This window comes from Rhinatrema bivittatum, chromosome 1 (genome assembly GCF_901001135.1).
Source record: "Rhinatrema bivittatum chromosome 1, aRhiBiv1.1, whole genome shotgun sequence".
Lineage (NCBI taxonomy): Eukaryota > Metazoa > Chordata > Amphibia > Gymnophiona > Rhinatrematidae > Rhinatrema > Rhinatrema bivittatum.
In genome coordinates this window covers 84,341,122-84,363,254 of record NC_042615.1, presented here as the reverse complement: position 1 = coordinate 84,363,254, position 22,133 = coordinate 84,341,122, and positions in this window count along the sequence as shown.

Genomic DNA, 22,133 nt, shown 5'->3' with positions numbered 1-22,133 from the left:
CCCCAAGGCTCAGCCCTCTCGGCTTCTCTGTTCAACATTTACATAGCACCCCTCTGCATCTCCTAGCTACCCTAGAGTTATCTTATCGTATCTATACTGACGATATCCTGTTCTTTTTACCGATCTCTGTTGCACTGGAGGTGGACCCTTAGGCTGGTGCAGGATTGGTACAGCCCTCTGGTTGGGCCCAGAGAACACCTGCCACCAGGAGGCAGAACATGCAAAGAGACTGAGGCTAGCTGGAGCTTCACCAATAACAGTCCGGGGATTTCCGCAGGTTGAGCCCTTGGGTGCCTGGACCACCTGGACTTAGGTGGGCCTCTGAGGGTGTCCTGGAGAGATGAAGAAGTAGTCAGGCCAGCTGTGGTCAGGCTCGGTGAATTCAGCGTAGTCAAACAGGCGGAGGTCAGGCCAGGAGAGGTCAGCGTAGTCAGGCAGGTGGAGGTCAGCTTGGAGAAGTCAGTGTAGTCAGGCAGGCGGAGGTTGGCTTGGTAAGACCAAGGCACGAAAGATACTTGAACCATGGAACCAAGGCAACTAGAACAGGAGGACTAGTTGCAAGGGCAATGCTTCTGAGAGCCTCCAGAGGATTTATAGTCAGCAGCCGATGATGTCATCAAGAGGAGCCAGAAGGCCTGGCCCTTTAAATGTAGGAAGGAGGCGCGGCCCCAAGCCTTAGAGGCAGGTAGGAGGCAGGACCCTGGAGAGCAGCATCCATGCCGCAAAGTGGAGCAGAGACAGAGCCAGCTGCCGGGACACAGCAGGAACTCCGATGGCCTCCTAGCCACGCGGGGGAAAGAGTGCCAGAAACGGTGGTGGGCCCCGGCCACAGACTGGCAATGATGTCAGCAGCTCCAGACCGCATGGATACGCGGCGGCCCGCCGTGCCGAAGACAACCTGGGCAGCCCCCGGCCATGAGGAACAACGCCATCAGGTCACTGGCTGGCAGGAAGGTAAGAGGACTCCCGTGGCTCTAGCCACAGGCAGAATCGCAGCAATCTCAGCCTCATGGACAACAACATCTCAATTCATTTCATTATTTCTTTCTTCTGTCAGAGCTTGGCTCACCCATAACAGATTAAAATTGAATCTTAATAAGATCAAAATCATAATATTAGGTTGATCAATTCCATACCCAATTCCAGTTTCTGTTAATTTTAACTCACAGCCTATTGCCATTTCCAATAATGTTTGCTACCTCGGTGTACAATTAGACTCGACATTATCTATGCAATCCCATATAAAAACTGTCACAAAGTCTCTATTCTATAAACTACGCTTACTTCATCACTTAGGAGCCGATGCAATACAGTGCGCTCAGTTGTATAGGCACTAATTCCCTTATGAAATAAGGGGATTAGCGCTTCTACAATGTGCGTCCAACGCAGAACGAAACTAATAGTGCTCATTACATGCAAATGCATGTGAATGAGGCTATTAGCTATTCACTCTGAAAGCAAAAAAAAAAAAAAATGTGCATCTAAGGTGCACATTTTTGCGCTTAGAAATTAATGCCTGCCAGGAGCAGTTGAACAGAAAAGCTGAAAAAACAGCTTTTCTGTTAATCCTCCTACTTAATATCATTGCAATATTAAGTAGGAGGAACAAATCTTTAAAAAACTAAAAAAAAAAAGCACCATTGTCCAGGTTCAGGAAATGGATGCTCAGTTAACAAGTGTCCTTTTCCTTAACCCCTGGCTGTCCTCCGATTAGGAAAACCGACACTGATAAATTTGGCTGTCTGTTTACCTAACCGGAGGACAGCCAACCGCTTGCGGGCTCCAGTTCTCAAGGAGGCGGTAGGGTGTGCAAGCGACCTTAGCGCCTGCTTGATAACACGACCCCTAATTTAAATATTGCATAGTGCCCGCAGGAGAGGCGCCTGGGGGCACATTAGAAAATCAGGCGTTGAATGTTCAGCGCCCGCTTTCACCACATATATATTGCGTCGGCCCAAAGTCATTGTTGGACCCAAACTACTTTAGAAAAGTATTACAATTGCTTATCCTAACCTCCCTTGACTACTGCAATGCACTTTAAATAGGTTTTCCTTACAATTCTATCAAACCCCTCCAGTTAATTCAAAACATAGCAGCAAGACTTTTTACTAACACCCAGAAACACTAACACATTACCCCAGCATTGCAAATCTTACATTGGTTACCGATTGAATTCTGGATCCAAAACAAACGTGCCTCCCTAGTTCACAATTTATTATATCACATAAAATCACCTTGAGTCACTAGCTCTCTTAAGTTCTATGTACCATCCAGAGTGCTTAGATCATCTTCACAAGCACTATTAGAAACTCCTTCTGTCCGAATATTAAATGCAGGAAAAGACATTTTCATTGGCCAGGCCCACACTCTGGAATACCATACCGTAGCATTTACGACTTCTCACAAACAAAAACAATTTTAAAAAATCTTTAAAAACTTACTTTTTCACAATTACCTTTCCCTCAACTTCAGCTTAATTTCCATTCCAATAACGCACAATGATTTATAAGAGTGAGTCCCCAGTCTCCTGAATTCTTGCCCTAAAGCTAGGAAAAGATATTTTATTTGTACTATCATGCAATTCTTGTCATACGTCTTATTTTGTAATTCATTTTAACTGATTATGTATGTACATACTTGCTTTTATGCATGTGTTATTGTAACCCTCCCCGAAATTTGGAGAACATGGGCTAAAAATAGCGTTAAATAAATATATAAATGCGTGCACATGTGTGTCTGCGTGCCTGTTTAAATGTTACCATCCTGGGCCTGATTTAAAAAGCATTTACACACTTAAAATTAGGTTTTACTTGTGTAAATGCACTTTACCCATGTAAGTGGGCTTTTGAAAATTGATGCAATCATATGTTACGGTTACAAATTTTTAGACAAAGAAAGCAAAGAGCCAAGTTTTGATTCTACAATACAGCTAAAACTTCTTCAAAGCTTAAGTTTTGATTATAACTGCAAGCATGCAATAAATCTTTCGACACAGTACATTTCTTATGATAACATACATGGTATCATACTAACATAATAACATAGCATTGTCTAAAAATTCAAGGGGGCATGGGATAAACTCTATGGATCTCTAAAAGCTAGAGGACAGAAATGTGAAAAGAGTGCAGGGGAATAACTTGCTGATGTGGCAATTACTACCCTTAGGTGTTTAATATTGATTTGATTTGATTTGTATCAAGAAAGTCGGTATATAAAAGCCTTAAATAAATAAATAGATAAATAAATAAATAGATAAATAAATAAATTATACCACTCAACATTGCTCCCCACCTTGAAAGCAGGGAGGAAAATAGGAATTGGATTCACTTGATAACTGAGGTCCCCGACTTCCATGGACTGGGATACTGATACAGAGACATAAGGGAAAAAGCATAGGACTGCTTCTATGGCCAAGTCCTAAAGGAAATGGAGAAAGTGTGAATGGGGGTAACTTGCTGTTGTGGTAGTTACTATCCTTAGCAGAAGACATGAAGATTACTAACCTTAACCTATAAGCTTTGATGATTTTAATGCAACTGCAACATTGCTCCCCACTTTAAAAGGGGAATTGGATTCAGACAACAACCAAGAGGGCCGCGACTTCTACAGTCTGGGGTTCTGTTACATAGACATACGGGAAAAAGCACAGGACTGCAAAGTACATATGCAAAGCATGTCAAGCAGCACTGTCTGAAATTTCAAGAAAGCTCATCACATAGTAAAAAATATTGCTAGCTACAATTTTTATGGGTTATCATAAGGCTTGGGATAACTGCTTGGAGCAGCAGTTAGGAGAAACATGGTGTAACCTGCACAGCATTGGAAGTTACTACTTTAAGAAGCTTGCTGGGTAGACTGGATGGACTATTTGGAAATGTTCTGCCCTCATTTGTATATTTCTATGAACTTGCATTGCTTTTGGACTTGGTAAGAAGGACTCACAAACTGTTACCCTTGAAAGGCTTGCTGTAAGCTGTTTCCTATAGATATCCTGTCTTTCTTGAGGAAGATAGGTTTATCTTGAACTCAATGACTTACAAGGCTTTAATTTGCTCGGGCCAGCTGAATTGTAATAAATGTACAACTAAAAGATAAATAATCTTTTATACTCTTTCAGTTCCATCAGCTGCCTCCAGTCTGATTAAAAAAAGAACTTCAAGCTCACCTTGATAAATTGCCAGTCCTAATTACATCCCATGAATTCCAGAAGAAGCTTGATTTGGCTTAAGAGAAGTAGTAGTATATTTAAGAAACTGAAACATTATGCAACATACACTGTCTTACAAATGAGGCTAATTCCTATTAAATTATGCACAAAACAAAACAATTTCAACAAACTACCCAAGATAAATCTTAGGGAGATTGTATTAGAAGATGTCAAGGTTAAAAAACAGTAAGATAAGGAAGTGGATAGATGCAGAGGATTTATGGGATACATAGGGAATAGTATCAGGAAAAGAAGAAAACTATAACAAACATAGGCCTAGAGTTATCAAAATTCTATAAATATAGTGAAATAGAATCCACAATAAAAAAAAGGGCATGGTTAGACTAATTTCCTGATTACCACAATGCATAGGGAAGTAACAAAAGGTGCGTTATGTTATCGTGTCACACATTGCATCAGCATGTGGTGTGTTGCATCAGCAAGTGCTACATAGCGTCAGCAGGAAGCCATGTCATTTTACCTGGCTAGCATAAATTAGTGCATGGCTTATTATTTTTGCAGTTTATATATCCCGGCATCCTGCAGATGCCACTTTGAGGGTGTGTCAGGTATGGGAAAGAGAGGAGAGGAGGTGAGTTGGATAGTAATTAGAATAGGAGTTTAGCTAGTGATTTCTGAGTGCTGCGTCCTTTGTTGGTGTTTCTCATCTGTTTCCTTGATCCTTTGTCTTTTTCTGTGTGTGAAAGTTTTTGTTAGTCATGTTTGTCTGTCAGTCTTTTTTTTGTGGAGAAGTGAGGAGGAGAGGTGGTGGTGGAGGAGTGGAGTCAGAAGGAGTGACGGAGTAGAGGAGTGATGAGGAGTGGTGGTTGTGGTGAGGAGGAGTGAGGAGGATGGAACATGAGAGGCGTGGGGGGAGAGAGAAGAGGAGAGGCATGAGGAGAGGAAGGGGAGGAGAGAGGAGAGGAGGAAGGAGGACGAGGGCAGAGGTAAGAGAGAAGAGTAGAGACAGGGAAAGGATTACAGATAGGCAGGGGGGAAGAGATAGGAGGAGGTAGGAGGGGGAAGGGGATAGGCAGGCAAGGACAGAGGGAGGAGGACAGCAGACTAGAAATAGAGGGCAGAGAGTTAGAGGTTTGCAGGGTAGGGGCAAGAGGGGAGAGTAAGGAAGGGGACAAGTGAGTGGGAGGGAGTGTGAGGAAAGAGAGGTCACCTCTCGAAGCAGAAGTGGCACCCTCTTCTGACAGCCAGGCAGCAGGATGCCCTCGACTCAGAGCTATCAAGTTCAGTGTGCAGGACAATGATATGATGATTGCAGGGCTCCTGGAGTAATATGCCATGTTGTTTGGCAATGTGCAATCAAGACCTCAAAGGCAGCCAAGTGTAGTATCTGCGCACCATAGCCCAAGTGACCTCCAGGCGCAGTGGTATCCAATGAAGTGGTGAGCAGGTAGATCACAGGTACTGGGACCTCAAGGCGCAGTTGACGACAAAGGTGGCGAGCCAAAATAAATACATAAGCCAGACTGAAGGAGGAGCCCCTTGTCCCATCATCCTTACAACCAAGGAGGAGCATCTCACGCAATGGCTGGAACTGGATGTCTTTGAAGAAATAACTGAGTGGCTGGACACCAGGAGAGCTGCAGCTGGTAAGTTCATGTCACTTGTAAATGGCCAGGCTGCAACTGTTGTACACATCATTTGGCATAAGATGCTCACAGTTCTTAAGAGACAAAGTATGTCTCTGATACCAAATGCAAAATGGATACTTACTGCCATTGCTACTTTTGTCTTATTCTTTATTTTTACAGCTCTCGCCCACAAAGCTGCCAGTCCCAGTCATCAAGCCCCCGGGTCCAGCCAGCAAGCCCCAGGAACCAGCAGCATACCAGCCCTTTTGCAGAGGGCCTTGCTGATGGATGTCCAGACCCAGGTGAGCAAGGAGGAGGAAGAAGAGCAGCAGTAACAGCCTCAGGAGCTATGGAATGGACGTAGTAGTTTATTTGGGAAGTGTTTTTCTTCTTTTTTATCTCCTTGAGTTTATGAATTTTCATAATGTTGAAAAAATTTCAATATTTAAATTCATATTAACCTTCATTTATATAGGTTTGATTAAATGCAGGTGCGTTTGTTATCGCGAGCTTTAGAATGCGAGGTGGGGCATAAATAATGGCGTTAGGTAGCTCAGTTCATCTCTGCACAGCATCATGTTGAGCGGCGAGTAGGTGAGTGCCGTTTTCTAATAATGGTTAATATATGAAGATGAAGTGTAATTGTTCGAGGCTTTCACATTATTTTAAAATACACCTTTTTTTTAAATGCACCATTTGTTTTAAACCGTTGTTCACAATCATTTTTTAAGTGTCAAATCGCATGCAGATTTTATTGTGTTATAGCCGTGGTTCCTACGTCTCAAAGTTATAGTGAGATTAAATGCAGCACCCTAGGTTAACTAAAACATATATTGGGGCGGATTTTCAGAGCCCTGCTCGCCTAAATTCGCCCAAAACCGGGCGGATTTAGGCAAGCAGGGCCCTGCGCGCCGGTGAGCCTATTTTACATAGGCCTACCGGCGCGCGCAGAGCCCCGGGACTCGCGTAAGTCCCGGGATTCTCCGAGGGGGGCGTGTCGGGGGCGTGTCCAGTCGTCGCGGCGTTTCGGGGGCGTGTCGGCAGCGTTTTGGGGGCGGGTACGGGGGCGTGGCTATGGCCCGGGGCGGTCCGGGGGCGTGGCCGTGCCCTCCGTACCCGCCCCCAGGTCGTGGCCCGGCGCGCAGGAGGCCCGCTGGCGCACGGGGATTTACTTCTCCCTCCGGGAGGCATAAATCCCCGGAGAAAGGTAAGGGGGGGGTGTAGACAGGGCCGGGCGGGTGGGTTAGATAGAGGAAGGGAGGGGAAGATGAGGGGAGGGCGTTAGAGGATTCCCTCCAAGGCCGCTTCGATTTCGGAGCGGCCTTGGAGGGAACGGGGTTAGGCAGCGCGGCTCGGCGCATGCCGGCTATACAGAATTCATAGCCTTGCGAGCGCCGATCCAGGATTTTAGTGGATACGCGCGGCTCCGCGCGTATCTACTAAAATCCCGCGTACTTTTGTTGGTGCCTGGAGCGCCAACAAAAGTACGCCAACGCGCCTTGTTTGAAAATCTACCCCTTTATGTTTTGCCCTCCTACGATACTAATGGCACGGTTGAAATCAGTTTTTATTGATTCATAAAATGCTATTTAGAAGTTATTTTAATAGCACTTGTCCCTTCGAGTACCTTTCAGATATTTTTATACATTATTAATTAATTTTAAGATGTTTTGGTTTTAGACACGCTCGTAGTGCACTGCTATATATGCATTTTATAGACTTCGGTACCGGCGATATAGTGAATTGTAGGTGTAAGGAAATATCAGTTTATGTTTTAAATACCGTTTTAGTTTGAGCACTTTACAATCAGATATAGGGCAATGACTGTGATTTAAATTTTCCACTGATCTAATTTCCTTTCTTTTCCTTGAAAGAATTGTGATATCATTGCTCTCACAGTGGTCTGCTGTTGAAAGTATCTGTTTCAAAACAGGTCCAATAGGTAAAAATGCTTGAATATATTGAATGTATTTAAGGTGGTTTGTTCTCATTGTTGTGACCATTGCAGTCATAAATTTCCTTTTTTATTTTCAATCAGTTCGCTGATTAATGCTTCTTCAATTATGACATATGAGATGTCCGTGCTAATTTGAGCCAATTCAAGTGGCTCTTAAGGTATTTATGTTATGTTTCATTATATGCAGTTCACACGGAGTTTCATAAGAGAATCCTGAAAACCATCTACATGCACATTTTTTATTTTCTTTTTTATATATTTTTTTGCTCTTTTTTATTTTTTCCCTCCCCCCCCCCCTTTTTTTTATCCTTTTTCCCCACCTCCTTTTGTTTTCCACTTTCCATTTGTTTTAAGTTGTTTTTTGTATTCCGGTATACATATATGTTTGATATATATAACAATAATACAACATATTTTTGTTCCTTCAATTAATTATGCTCCTTGTTTAAGGGTTATTTACTAAGTTATCAATGGGGTAGATTTTAAAAGAAGCGCGATCAGCCTACTTTTGCTTGCGCATCAGACTCAAGCAAAAGTACGCTGGATTTTAGTAGATACGCGCGGAGCCGCGCGTATCCACTAAAATCCCTGGATCGGCGCGCGCAAGGCTATTGATTTTGTATAGCCGGCGCGCGCCGAGCCGCGCTGCCTAACCCGTTTCCTCCAAGGCCGCTCCGAAATCGGAGCGGCCTCGGAGGGAACTTTCCTTTGCCCTCCCCTCACCTTCCCCTCCCTTCCCCTACCTAACCCACCCGCCCGGCCCTGTCTAAACCCCCATCCTACCTTTGTCGGGGGATTTACGCCTCCCTCCAGGAGGCGTAAATCCCCGCGCGCGAGCGGGACTCCTGCGCGCCGGGCCGCGACCTGGGGGCGGGTACGGAGGGCGCGGCCACGCCCCCGGGCCGTAGCCACGCCCCCGTACCCGCCCCCAAAACGCTGCCGACACGCCCCCGAAACGCCGCGACGACCGGGCCCGCCCCCCGACACGCCCCCGACACGCCCCCCTCCGAGAACCCCGGGACTTACGCGAGTCCCGGGGCTCTGCGCGCGCCGGGAGGCCTATGTAAAATAGGCTTCCCGGCGCGCAGGGCCCTGCTCGCGTAAATCCGCCCGGTTTTGGGCGGATTTACGCGAGCAGGGCTCTGAAAATCCGCCCCAATATGTACACACGTAGTCCCTTTATATTTTATCTGTTTATTCATTGCCTTTGATGCCATTGATATTTGTACACATAAACGAACATTTGCTTTATAAAATGATTGTATATAGATTTGTACACACATACAAACATTATAGGCACATGTTTGTAAGTCAGTTTATATTATAATATGTCTATATTTACATTTATTTTATATTATTTAATATTATTTATACAACATTTTTATATTCCATTTTACTTGTTGTTTCAAATATATATGTTTGTGTGTCTTTTATTTGTTTGCAACAGCCCCTGAGGCAGCTCGTTGAGCGAAACTCAGCCAGAGTCGGGCAAGATTCAATAAAGTCCATTTTATACCGATTCCACCTTTGTGTTTTGTTTTCTGTCAGCCATCTTGGATCGGTTATCGGTTTGTTTTCTTGGACCATATAGATTTTAAAACATAAAAGTCACATTATTTTTATTTTTATTTTTTTTGCTAGCCAGAAATAGGAACTTTATATCTTTACACAGAAGCAAAAAATGAGAAAAGAAAAATCTAGTTCAAATTTAGAATCATACAGACAACAGTTAAAATAGTATAGAGAAGCAGTAAATTCAGCCCAAAAAAGAATATTTCTCAGCTAAAATTCATGGTTGCATTCACAATACGCAATATCTATTCCCAACAGAGAAGTTCCTTACAGGCTCATCCTGGGAGGTTCAATCAAACAAAAAGGTCACATAAACCTTGCCAAATGTAATGCCTTTGCTTACTACTTCACTAAAAAGATTGCTGATTTATGATTTAAATTTCCCTCACTGTTATACACACACAGTTAACAGTACCTTACAAGTCAACTGAAAATAAGAGCATTTTTTACACCATTTTGTTCATTGAAGTCCAACCGATTATTGCTAAATTAAACACATAATTTTGTCCCCCCACTTAGTAGCTTCTTGTTTAATGGACTTCCCACCCCCAGTTTCATAATCAGTTCTACTGTAACGCCGCTGTGGCTGCATTTCTGTTTAATGGTAACCAATGTGATGTTATTAATGAATGTCGGTATATAAAAACGTTGAATGAATGAATGAATGAATGAATGAATGAATGAATAAATAAATAAATACAATTTTCAGTCAACAAATTAAAATGCATTAGAAATTAAATTTCCCCATATATCAGTTACATGGTCAATTTATCCTTGTAGGATGGAATGGTGCCTGATACAATCAAAAGGCCTTCAGTTTACCCTATACTAAAAAATAAAACAGTCGATCTAAATGCTCTGGCTGGTTATTGACCAATCTCATCCCTATCTTTTTTTTTTTCCCTAAAGTCATTGAGAAAGTGGTTAATGAACAGCTATCTGATTATTTAGAAAGTAATACTCTCCTGCATCTCAACCAGTATGGATTGTATAAAAATCACAGACCTGAAACTCTACCACTATCAATCACTGACATGTTGTGGCACGCCTTTGACAATGGTCAAGGTTACATAATGGTCCTGTTAGACATCTCAGCCACCAAAATATCACAGCAGGCTTTCACAAAAGAGATGTGAGATGATTATAAACCAGACCTGTAACATAGAGAACTCAGCACAGTACAGGAAGACATCTGAACAATTAACTACAGAAGCAGAAAATAAAGAAAACAATGGAAAAGGAATATAGAAGCAGAACTATGGAAAGGACCATTGATCCCCTTTTTAATGAGTTGTGATGAATGCTGGCCAAATAAGGCCTGACAATGAACTGTGATGTGAAAAGGCCAGCCTCCTAGTCAAGAGATTTGTCTAATTAGATTTCTATGAACTTGCCAACCAATGAAAGGTGACCAGTATCAGATGTCAGCCATATGCACACAAACACAGGCTAAGCTCTGCACATGATGACCACTTACAAAACTACAAGCACAGGAGCACCAAGGAAAAAGATTGTAATAGGTGAAAGTAAAGAGAAAACTTGTATCGTGTAAACAAACATACAGATAGTGAGCTAGTTGATATAATATATTTGGATTTTCAGAAAGCACTTGACAAATTCCCTCATGAAACTACTCAGGAAATTTGGAGATCATGGGATAAAAAACAGTGTCCTGTTGTGGACTGGTAACTGGATAAAAGAAAAGAAGCAAAGGGTAGGACTAAATAAGTTTTGCAAATGGAGGAAGGTTGCTACCGCTCTTAGGGCCTCATTTGCCAAGGAGTTAACGCGTGTGATAATTCCGCAAATCGCGTTAACAGCAGTTAACGTGATTTGCGAATGCAAATTTTTAATTTTGTATTCAGGGGGCGGAGTAAATGTAAAGCAGGGAGGATTTATCATGTGTCGCGAAACAGCCGCACTGTTAACGCGGCCAATAACTACACCTCTTTCATTTGCGTTACATTGTGCTCTACAGCCGGTAAAGGTTTATCGTGGTTCATGATGTTTCTGGACAGGCCTGTTTCGGGAGAGAGGGGGGGCAGAGAGAGAGAGAGAGAGAGAGAGAGACTTGCTATAGTGCCTCCTCCCTAGACAGGTATTTGTATCCCTATGGGAGGCCCACCTAGTAACTTGAGGTGAGGTTTAAGTATTAATGTAGGGGGTTAGGGGCCACTTTCACATTCAACATGAGACGTACGAACAGAACAGTGGTCTCTTGTGAAGATTTGCTGGCCTTCGGAGTGAGGAAACTCACTCCAAGATGAGATTTGGGCAAGGTTCTCTCAACCTAGCTTGATGGACTCTCTACCTGGGTAACAAAGTCCCTCATGAGAGGCTTCTACAAAATCTAAAAAGTCTTGGGATAGGAGGCGATGTCCTTTCATGGATTACAAACTGGTTAAAAGACAGGAAACAGAGAGTAGGGTTAAATGGTCAATTTTCTCAGTGGAAAAGGGTTAACAATGGAGTTCCTCAGGGATCTGTACTTGGACCAGTGCTTTTCAATATATTTATAAATGATCTGGAAAGGAATATGATGAGTGAGGTTATCAAATTTGCAGATGATACAAAATTATTCAAAGCAGTTAAATTACAAGTGGATTGTGATACATTACAGGAGGACCTTGCAAGATTGGAAGATTGGGCATCCACATGGCAGATTACATTTAATATGGACAAGTACAAGGTGTTGCATATAAGGAAAAAGTACCCCTTGCTGTAGTTACATGATGTTTGGTTCCATATTAGCAGCTAGCTACCACCCAGGAAAAAGATCTAGGCATCATAGTGGATAATACTTTGAAATCGTCATCTCAGTGTGTTGCAGCAGTCAAAAAGCAAGCAGAATGTTAGCAATTATTAGGAAGGAAATGGTTACTAAAACAGATCACTCCATGGTCAGACCACACCTTGAATACTGTGTACAATTCTGGTCGCCGCATCTCAAAAAAGATATAGGTGCGATGGAAAAGGTACAGAGAAGGGCAACCAAAATGATAAATGGGATGGAACAGCTCCCCTATGAGGAAAAGCTGAAGAGGTTAGGACTCTTCAGCTTGGAGAAGAGACAGCTGAGGAGGGATATGAGAGAGGTCTTTAAAATCATGAGAGGTCTTGAATGAGTAGATGTGAATCGGTTATTTACACTTTTGGATAATAGAGGACTAAGGGGCACTCCATGAAGTTAGCAAGTAGCACATGTATGACTAATAGGAGAAAATTCTTTTTCACTTAATGCACAATTAAGCTCTGAAATTTGTTGCCAGAGAATATGGTTAGTGCAGTTAGTGTAGCTGGGTTTAAAAAGGTTTGGATAAGTTCTTGGAGGAGAAGTCCATTACCTGCTATTAATCAATTTGACTTAGGGAATAGCCACTGCTATTAATTGCATCAGTAGCGTGAGATCTTCTTGGTGTTTTGGTACTTGCCAGGTTCTTGTGGCCTGGTTTGGCCTCTGTTGGAAACTGGATGCTGGGCTTGATGAACCCTTGGTCTGACTCAGAATGGCAAATTTATTATGTTATTATGTGCTTATATTAGTGGAGTACCCCAGGGATCTGTACTGGGATCTGCACTATTTAACATATTTAGCATATTACCTGGAAAAGGGAACAATGAGTAAGTTGACCAAATTTGCAAATGACACAAAATTGTTTCAAATCATTAAAACAGTAGTGGATTGTTAGAAACTGCAGAAGGATCATAGAAGACAAGGAGATTGAGCATTTAAATGGTAGATGCAATTTAATGTGGACAAGTGCAATGTAATGCACATAGGGAGAAATAATTACGGATACAGAATGCTGGGTTCTGGGTTAGGAGTCACCACCCAGGGGAGAAAACATTGGATTCCCTGTGGAAAATGCCTTGAAGTATTTGGCTCATTGTGTGGCAGTGGTCAAAAAGGCAAATAGAATGTAAGGAATTATTTGATTGGAATAGAGAACAAAACTGAGAATATCATATCTTTGTATAGCTCCATGGTGCAACCGCACCTTGAGTATTATGTGCAGTTCTGGTTGCCCATCTCAAAAAAGACAAAGTGGACATAGAAAAGGCACAGATAAGAATGACAAAAATGATAAAGGGGATGGAGAAGCTCCTTTATGGAGAAGCATAGCTCTCTGCTTCAACGGCAGGGGAGAAAGTCTGACACTTCACGCATATCCAGCATAGCTCTCTGCTTCAACAGCAGGGGAGCAAGATTGATACTTCACTTTCAATGCAGAACCAGCATGGCTCTCTTCTTCAATGGCAGGGGGGAATGAAGAAACATGGATCTATATTCAGGCAACAACCAACAAGGACTGAATTACATAGTCTGGATAAACAGATTAGTATGGGTGTAGCTTGTTTATTGCGATGGTTAATACCCCTAACTAATTAAGCTATTTCACTTAGATGCAGTTCCAACACTGCTCTCTACATTAATGATGAGGGTGGAAGGGAAACAGAATAAAAAAGGTTACTAAGAGCCAAGAGTAACAGATAAATATGAGAGAAAAAAAAGTATGAACGCTTGCTGGGCAGACTGGATGGGCCGTTTGGTCTTCTTCTGCCGTCATTTCTATGTTTCTATGTAAGGCTAAATAGACTATAGCTGTTTAACTTGGAGAAGAGATGATTGTGAGGGGATGAGTTTTACAAAATTATGAATGAGGTGGAATAGGTAAATAAATAGTGAATTGTTACTTACCCTTTCAAACAATACTAGAACTAGGAGACACTCCATGAAACTACTAGAAGATTTCAAACAAATTGTTGGAATGATTTTTCCACTCAGCACAGATCAAGCTATGGAATCTGTTGCCAGAGGATATGGCCAAGGCAACTAACATAGCTTAAAAATAGTGCTGGACAAGTTACTGAAGGAAAAATCCATACAGAATTATTATCCAAGTGGACTTGGGAAAGCCAGTGCTTATCCCTGGGAAAGAGATATAAGAAATAGATAAACTATTTGGAATCTCTTGAGTATTTGTGACCCAGACTGGCAACTATCAGACCTAGGATACTGGACTAGCTGGGCCTTGGTCTGACTCAGTTGGATATTTCTTATGTTCTTAACTACTGAGAGCACAACACATTGCAGAGAGGTATTTGACAGCACTGAAATACACTCTGCTAAGAATTCCATTGTCCATGACTTCTGAAGCTGCTGAACTTTATGTGATATAGATCTTAGGGCTAGATTAATCAAACTATCACATGCAATAGGAAGAGGGGCATGTTTTATGGTAATAGCCTATTTATCACAATGTGTGCTATCTTAGCAGTTCACATAGGTATTACCACAAAGTGCATTATTGGATTTTCTACCTGCAAAAACTGGGGGGGGGGAGAGAGAAAGAGAAAGAGAGAGCACACCTAGCTATAAAACTCTTCTAGTAGTTAGCTATTTATATCTCTTTAGGAGGCCCACCTAGTAACTCAAGGTGAGGTTTAGGTAATAGTGTAGGGGTTAGGGGCCACTTTTACATGCAGAGTGAGATGTATGAACAGAACAGTACACTCTTGTGAAGATTTGATGTCCTTCAGAGTGAGGAAACTCTCACAACAATGAGATTTGTATAATGTTCTCTCAGTCTAGCTTGATGGACTGTCTACCTGGGTAGACCTAGCCAGTTGTGGGCCTGGGCCTGGGCCATGATAATGTATCCCTAATGGAGCAGGTATGTTTTTTTTTCAATTTTTGGGATCTTGGCCCAAAACCCCAACATTGGGCCCAGGCCTCGGCTGAGATCCCTGCATCACGCTTGGACCTAGGCCATGGCTCCTGCATCAGACCATGGTCTATGCCTAGGTGAGGCCCCAGTTTTGGCCCTGGGCCTAGGCTGGATGGAACATTTTTTTGTTTTTAAAATGAAATGTGAAAACCAATGACATTTTGTCTGATTTTTGAGAACGAAGTAAACAAAATAGGAAATTTCATCTCATTTACTATTTTGTTTCTCATGAATTCAAATCTTTAATGTGCATCACTTTAAACTTCTCTACATTAAATTTAATTTACTATTTGGCTGCCCAAGCTCCTAATCTCGCAAGGTCTTATTACAATTTTGCACAATCCACTTGTGATTTCATTACTTAAAATATTTTGTGCCATGTGCAAATTTGTTCACCTCATTTCATGTTCCATTTTCAAGATTATTTTTAAAAATATTGGAAAGCATCAGCCCTAGTACAGATTCCTGAGGCACTAGACTAGTTGACTGTTTACCTTTCTCCACTGAGAAAACTGACCATTTATTCCTACTCTCTGTTTCCTATTATTTTTCCAGTTTGCATTCCACAATAGGACATTGCCTCTTAGCCAATGACTTTTTATTTCTCTCAGGAGACTTTTATGGGGGACTTTGTCAAACACCTTCTGAACATCCAATTTACTATATGCACTGAATCACCACTATTCACATGTTTATTAACCTCTTCAAAAAATTGTAGCAGATTGGTAAGGCAAGACTTCCCTTGGGTAAATCCATGCTGGCTGTGTCCCATTAAACCATTCCTTTCTATGTGCTCTGTGATTTTATTCTATAGAATAGATTCTATGATTTTTTTTGGCACTTAAATCCAATTCATCAGACTATGTGTCATGGATGTGAGCCCTTGGGCTGTGGTGTGGTTGACACAGCTTAACAGGTGAATCCATTAGTCCCACACTGACAGCTGATGGAATCCCTCTTAGAGGGACTGAAGCCAGGAATATCACCTATAGCAGCCCTGTTCCCCACAGATTGAGCCCTTAGTTTCCAGGGGCCTGCAGGGATTAAGCAAAAGTCCTGTAAGGAACAGTCAAGTGAAGTCAGAATATGGACTGAGGTCAGAGCTGGCAGCAAGTAGGCAGAGTCCAGGTCCAGGCCAAAGTCTGGGAAGGCAGAAGTCTGAAAGAGTAGTTGATATCCATAGCAGAGGTCATTTCCAGGTGGCAGGCAAGAGAGTAGTCATGTCCTAAATAAGGGTCAAAACCATATGGCAGACAAGGGAAAGTCAGAATCCATAGCAGGTCAGAACCAGGAATTAGGTCAAGACATATAGGACAAGGCAGGACAGACATGGGGAATCAAGACAAGGCAGGGCAGGCAGGGCAAGGTATCAGAGAGGCAGGGTAAGGCAGGAACTAGACAAGGAGGCACAGCAAGGCAATAAGCAAGGCAGAAGAAAGAGGTAGCAATACATGCACTTCAGACAAGCTAGGGGGGGCCTGTTGCTGAGCCACCACCTGGAAGCACAGCCTTGGTTTAAGTACCCAGCTAGCACTAACATCATCAAGAGTAATGCTGCAGGTTTCCTGCCACGGGGCCATTAAGAGTTGAATCACGCCGTGTATGTGCACCTAAAGGGATCCTTGGGGAAGGTGGAATGGTGGCATCCTTGCTGCTGTGAGGCTCATGACATCAGAGGGTAAGTCCTGTTGCAAATGTGGACCCTTGGGCCAAGGCTGAGTTGGCACAACCTGCAGGGAGGAGCCCTGCATGTCCCCACCATCAGCAGGTAGAGCTGGCTGGAGCAGAGACCCAAATGGAGCTTTACCAGTACCAGCCTATGTTCCCTTGGGTTGAGCCCTTAGGTGCTGGGGCCAGGGTCTTAGGTGTGGGCCTCTGTGAAGGTGATGATCTGTCGTGATGAAGATGTTGCAGGCCAACATGGAGAAAGAAGCGAAGTCAGGGCAAGCAGCAATCAAGCAGTCAGCAATCAGACATAGTCAAGTTCAGAGTTCTGGGAGTGTCAAGGTTCTTGCAGTGGTCGAGGCAGGCGGAGATCAATCAGAGATGGAGTGAAGGCAATGGTCAATGGCAAGTGGTGGTCAAACAGCGTCGAGGTCCAGTCCGAGGGTCAAGCCAGAAATCCAATCCAAGTCAGAGTCAGAGCTGGTCCAAGGTCAAAGCCAGAAGTCCAATCCAAGAGACAAGAGAATGAAGAGGATGGGGATCACAGGAGCAGAAGACACTGAAGACAGACAAGAAAGACTGATTATGAAGACTAGAACTCAAGACAAACTAGACTGTCAAACAGGATCGGGAATAAGACACAGGAACTCAAGAATCAGGAAAAGGAATGCGGTGGCTAAGCACTTCACAAGGCGAGCAACCTATTGCTGAGGCACTGGAGGAGCCACAGAAGCGAACTTTATAGGCCCAGGACAGTGACTTTCTCAGGAGGGGCCATGGGGCTTTCCCACCATAGTCCCTTTAAATTTAGACTAGGGGCATGCACACACATCTAAAGATATTATGCTGCCTTAAGCCATGTCGGTGGCATCTCGGTTGCAAGTCTTGGCGGTCCGAGACCGAGTTGGGGAACAGCATTCCTGTTGTGGGTGGGTGGTGTCGCAGCATGCAAGGGCGCTCTCATCATGCCAGGTCATGGTACATTTGTTCGGGAAGGGCAGGAGGTGAGAGCAGCAGTCCATGGGAATAGCGCACAGACCACCGAGCATAACAGTTGTGACCGGTTGAGGGGCTTCCTGTGAACAGCCAAATGTTACACTGTGGTAGGGATTTGCATTCATTTGAAAGAATAGACAATGTCAATGACATTGTGTCATTTCTTGTCATTTGCAAAACAAAATGATAGAAGAACAATTTGTGTTTTTTTCTATCATTCGTAGTGTGCACTATTTCTAAATAGTGCATACTATTTGAAAACAGTGCACACTTTTCCAGAAATGTAAAAAAATAATATAAAAAGGGAAATCAACAATGAAAATTGACCCCCAAACAAAATGACACAATACAAAATCACATTTTTTGACCTGCACACCCCTAATCTATAGTTTCTTGGATCGTTCCTGTTGTCCTTTAGAAAGATTGGTGTCACATTAGTCACCTCTGATCTTAAGGAACAATAGACAATTTTAATGATAGGTTACAAATTACTAGTAATAAATCTGCAATTTCATTTTTGAGTTCTTTCAGAACTCTGCAATGTAAACCATCTTACGGGTGATTTGATACTCTTTAGTTTGTCAATCTGCCCTATTACATCATCTAGGTTCATCATCATCTGTTTCAGATCTTCTGAATCATCACCATGAAATACTGTTTCCAGCACAGGTATCTCCCCAACATCTTGAGTAAACACCAATGCAAATAATTCATTTAGTCTTTCCACTATGGTTTTGTCTTCCCTAAGTGTTCTTTTTACTTATCAGCCATCTAATGGCCAACCAACTCCCTCACAGATTTCCTGCTGCAGATGTATATAAAAAAGATTTTAAAATTAGTTTTTGCCTCTACATCCAGATTTTCAAATTCTTATTTTGCTTGCTTTATCAGTGTTTTACATCTATCTTGGCAATGCTTATGCTTTTTCCTATTTTCTTTAGTTGAATCCTGTTTCCAAATTTTGAAAGAAGTTTTTTTGGCTATAATGGCCTCTTTTACCTCACCTTTTAATCATGCTGGCACTAATTTGGCCTTCCTTCTGCCTTTTCTAATGCATGGAATTAATCTGATCTGGGCTTCCAAGATGGTATTTTTAAACAATGTCTGTGCTTGATATAAACTTTTCAGCTTTATAGCTGAACCTTTTAGTTTTTTCTAAATATTTTTCTCATTTTATCAAAGTCTGCCTTTTTAAAGTTAAATGCTAGAGCAGAGGATTTACTTAATGTCCTCCTTCCAGTCATTAACTCAAATTTGATTGCATTATGACCACTGATGCTGAGCAGCCACCTACTGTTACCTTTTTCCCCAAATCCTGCATTCTACTATTAGGTCTACAATGGCTCCCTCTCTTGCTTGGTTCCCATACAAGCTGCTCCATAAAGCAGTCATTTATTTCAGTTTGAAACTTTACCTCCTTAGCATGTTCTGATGTGACATTTACCTAGTCAATAGTGAGGTAATTGTGCTACTAAACTTGATAGCTCCCTTAATTTCCATTATCATTTCATAAGCTATCTGTTCATTTGGCCAGTTGAATGGTAGTATATCTCTACCACGCTACTCTTCCCTATCACTCATAGAATTTCTAACCATAAAGATTCTATTGTGCTTTTAGCCTCCTGCAGGATCTTTATCCTGTTGGATTCTATGCCATCCCTCATATAAAGTGCCCATATATAATTTATACCCTCTACTACATCCCTGAAGGAGCAGATGTTGTCCCAAGGAGGGCTTCCAAAATAGTTTACAATCTGCATCATAATCCTTATGAAATATACAGAAGAGGAAAGAACAAGGGTGATAGGGAGATTCAAATAAGTCATAGTATATTGAAGCACTGCAAAACAAGATTTTAATGTGTACATCAAGCCCTGAATTAGGCTGGTGGTCTGTATCTGCCTTCATATTCTATGTATATTCTTTACATACATAGACATGTATTATTTTTGAAATTATTTTTTTTCCATTATTTCATGCCATTCTTACAGTTCGTTTTCATTGTGTAAGTTATTTAACTACCGAGAGTATAGAGACCTTTGACTATACAAAATTTTAAAGGCACAAATTGGTATCTGAAAAGAAGCTGATACAGCTAAGTTTTCAGCATCATATTCTGACAGTTAAGATGACTCATATTGACAAATTTGACAATATAACACTGCTCAGTACTTCATGAAGCCACCCTTAATCAATTTGGTACTGTCTCTGCAAGGACAGTAGAGAAAAGGGTAGGAAGAGGTTTGCTGCAGCATATCTGCACTGATGAATGGATGCACACATATTTTTATTTCTACTTATCAAGTGATAAATATGAACCAAGCTTTTAGTTCTGTAAACAAACAAAACACACGCAAGCAGAACAAGAAAAGGAAAATGTAAAATGAATAATACATGTAATAACAATAATACAGGTAAATGGGTACTGTCCGTTATAAATATCATGTTTTTGAATTTTTTTAATGTGACATTTTTCCTGAACTTAAACTATACAGTGAAAATTCATTGTGGAGAAGTGAGTCCTTATTGGTGTGGTTATCATTGCTCTGGTGCTTTTTGTCTGTTCTACCTTCATCCTTCTTAACAAATGTCTCTCATGCTAAGAGCACTCTGTTGGTCTGTTCTCTGATCCAGTTCCCCCCCCGGCTCTTTCCCAGTCTCTCACGCTGCAGGTCCTTGTTATATCTTCTCATTGATTTTTTGGCTAAGGTTCCGTGAGAATCTGACCCCCAAAAAATTTCTTCACTCTTCCCCAGCCCTTTCCTATACATCAGTGTCAATTGCATCCCCTCTTTGCATTATAAAATTATTCCCAAACTAAGATGTCTTCAGTTACCATGGCTGTATTCGTAGCTATGAGTGGTGTTCTTCTAAACAACAACTCATTTGTGTAATAGGAATATAACATTTTAAAGTAAATAATACATAAATAAAATCTTCCTCAGCTGTGGAGATGAACCATCATCTTCCTCGCTTGTCTCCACCTATTTTAAGCCAGCTGTGCAGGGTATGCTTTTAGAGTTCTGGCCTTCTCACTACACATAACTTCTCATCCAGGGATTCTTCTTGTCACCTTAGTGTTGCGCGTCCCGTCCACACTCAGCCCGTGTCTGGGCCTGCTTACCTCATTAAGTCCTCCATGGGACCCGGGCCGTCCTCCCCAGCTGCAGCAGCGAGTACAGCCAGGCCTCGGCATCCCACAGCAGCGGTCGCCGGGCCTTCCACTTCCAGCCAGGCCTCATGGCAGGGCTCGGCATCCTCCGTTGCATCGGCCTTGCCCCTAGGCGCATGTGCGCGGACCGCTCAGCTCCTTAAAGGGCCAGGGGTGGATCCCAGCTCCGTGGCGTGCCCTGATTGAACGCTGTATAAGAGGAAGTGCCTGTCTGCATTTCCTTGCCCTGGCATTCGGGTCTTTACCTGGTGCCATGTGTCGTCCTACAGCTCCCTGTTCAGGTGTTCATTGGAATCCTTCCTCAGTCGACCGTTCCCTGGGACATCCATTCTGTCTGGCATCCGGTTCCACGGTGCCTGGGATCCAGGGCCGGCGGGCACCTCATTCGGGTCGATCACGCTGTGATTTCTAGTTTGCCTCTGCATTTCCAAGTGTTTGTTCCAGTCTTGTTCCAGTCCTGTTCCAGCGTCCTTCTGTTCCAGTGTCCTCCTGTTCCAGCGTCCTTCTGTTCCTGTGTTCTCCTGCTCCTTCGTCTCCCCAGGTAGTACCTCTCGGACTGTCTTCTCGGTACTGATCTCTGCCTGTTCTTGACTACGTTGATCGCTGCCTGGATTTGACCTTTGCCTGTTTCATCGATCACGTCTGCACGCTGCCTGGAACTGACCTCTGCCTGACCTCTGACCATGTCTGACTGCTGCCTGGAACCTGACCTCTGCTTTGCCTGACTACCCATGGTCTGACCACTGGAACATGACCCCTGCTTTGGCTGACCATCCATGGACTGACCATTGGTATTGACCTTGCTTTGGCTGACTACACTACCTTGACTCTGGACTTGATCCTTGCCATCCATTCAGAGACTCTTTTCTGGCCTTCTCTGGCACCTTGGACTTCTAGCCTGAACATCGACCTTGCACCCTTGATCCTGGTGGGCACACCTCTGAACTTTCTCTCAAGGAGATCCTGCGAGGCCCACCTAAGACCAGGCAGCCCGGGTAACCAAGGGCTCAACCTGAGGGAACCCTGTGTTGCTAGTGATGAAGCTCCAGCTAGCCTCTGTCTCCTCTTGTGCTCTACCTCCTGCTGGCAGGTGCTTTCTGCGTCCGACCAGGGAGCCTACGAATCCTTCCCTAGGCCAAGGGTCCACCTCCAGGCGCAACACTTAGTCACCTTTATTTTTCTTTGGTCCCACTACATTTTTCTCTGGGGCTGTATTAGAATAGTGTTTCCCAACTGGTGTGCCTTC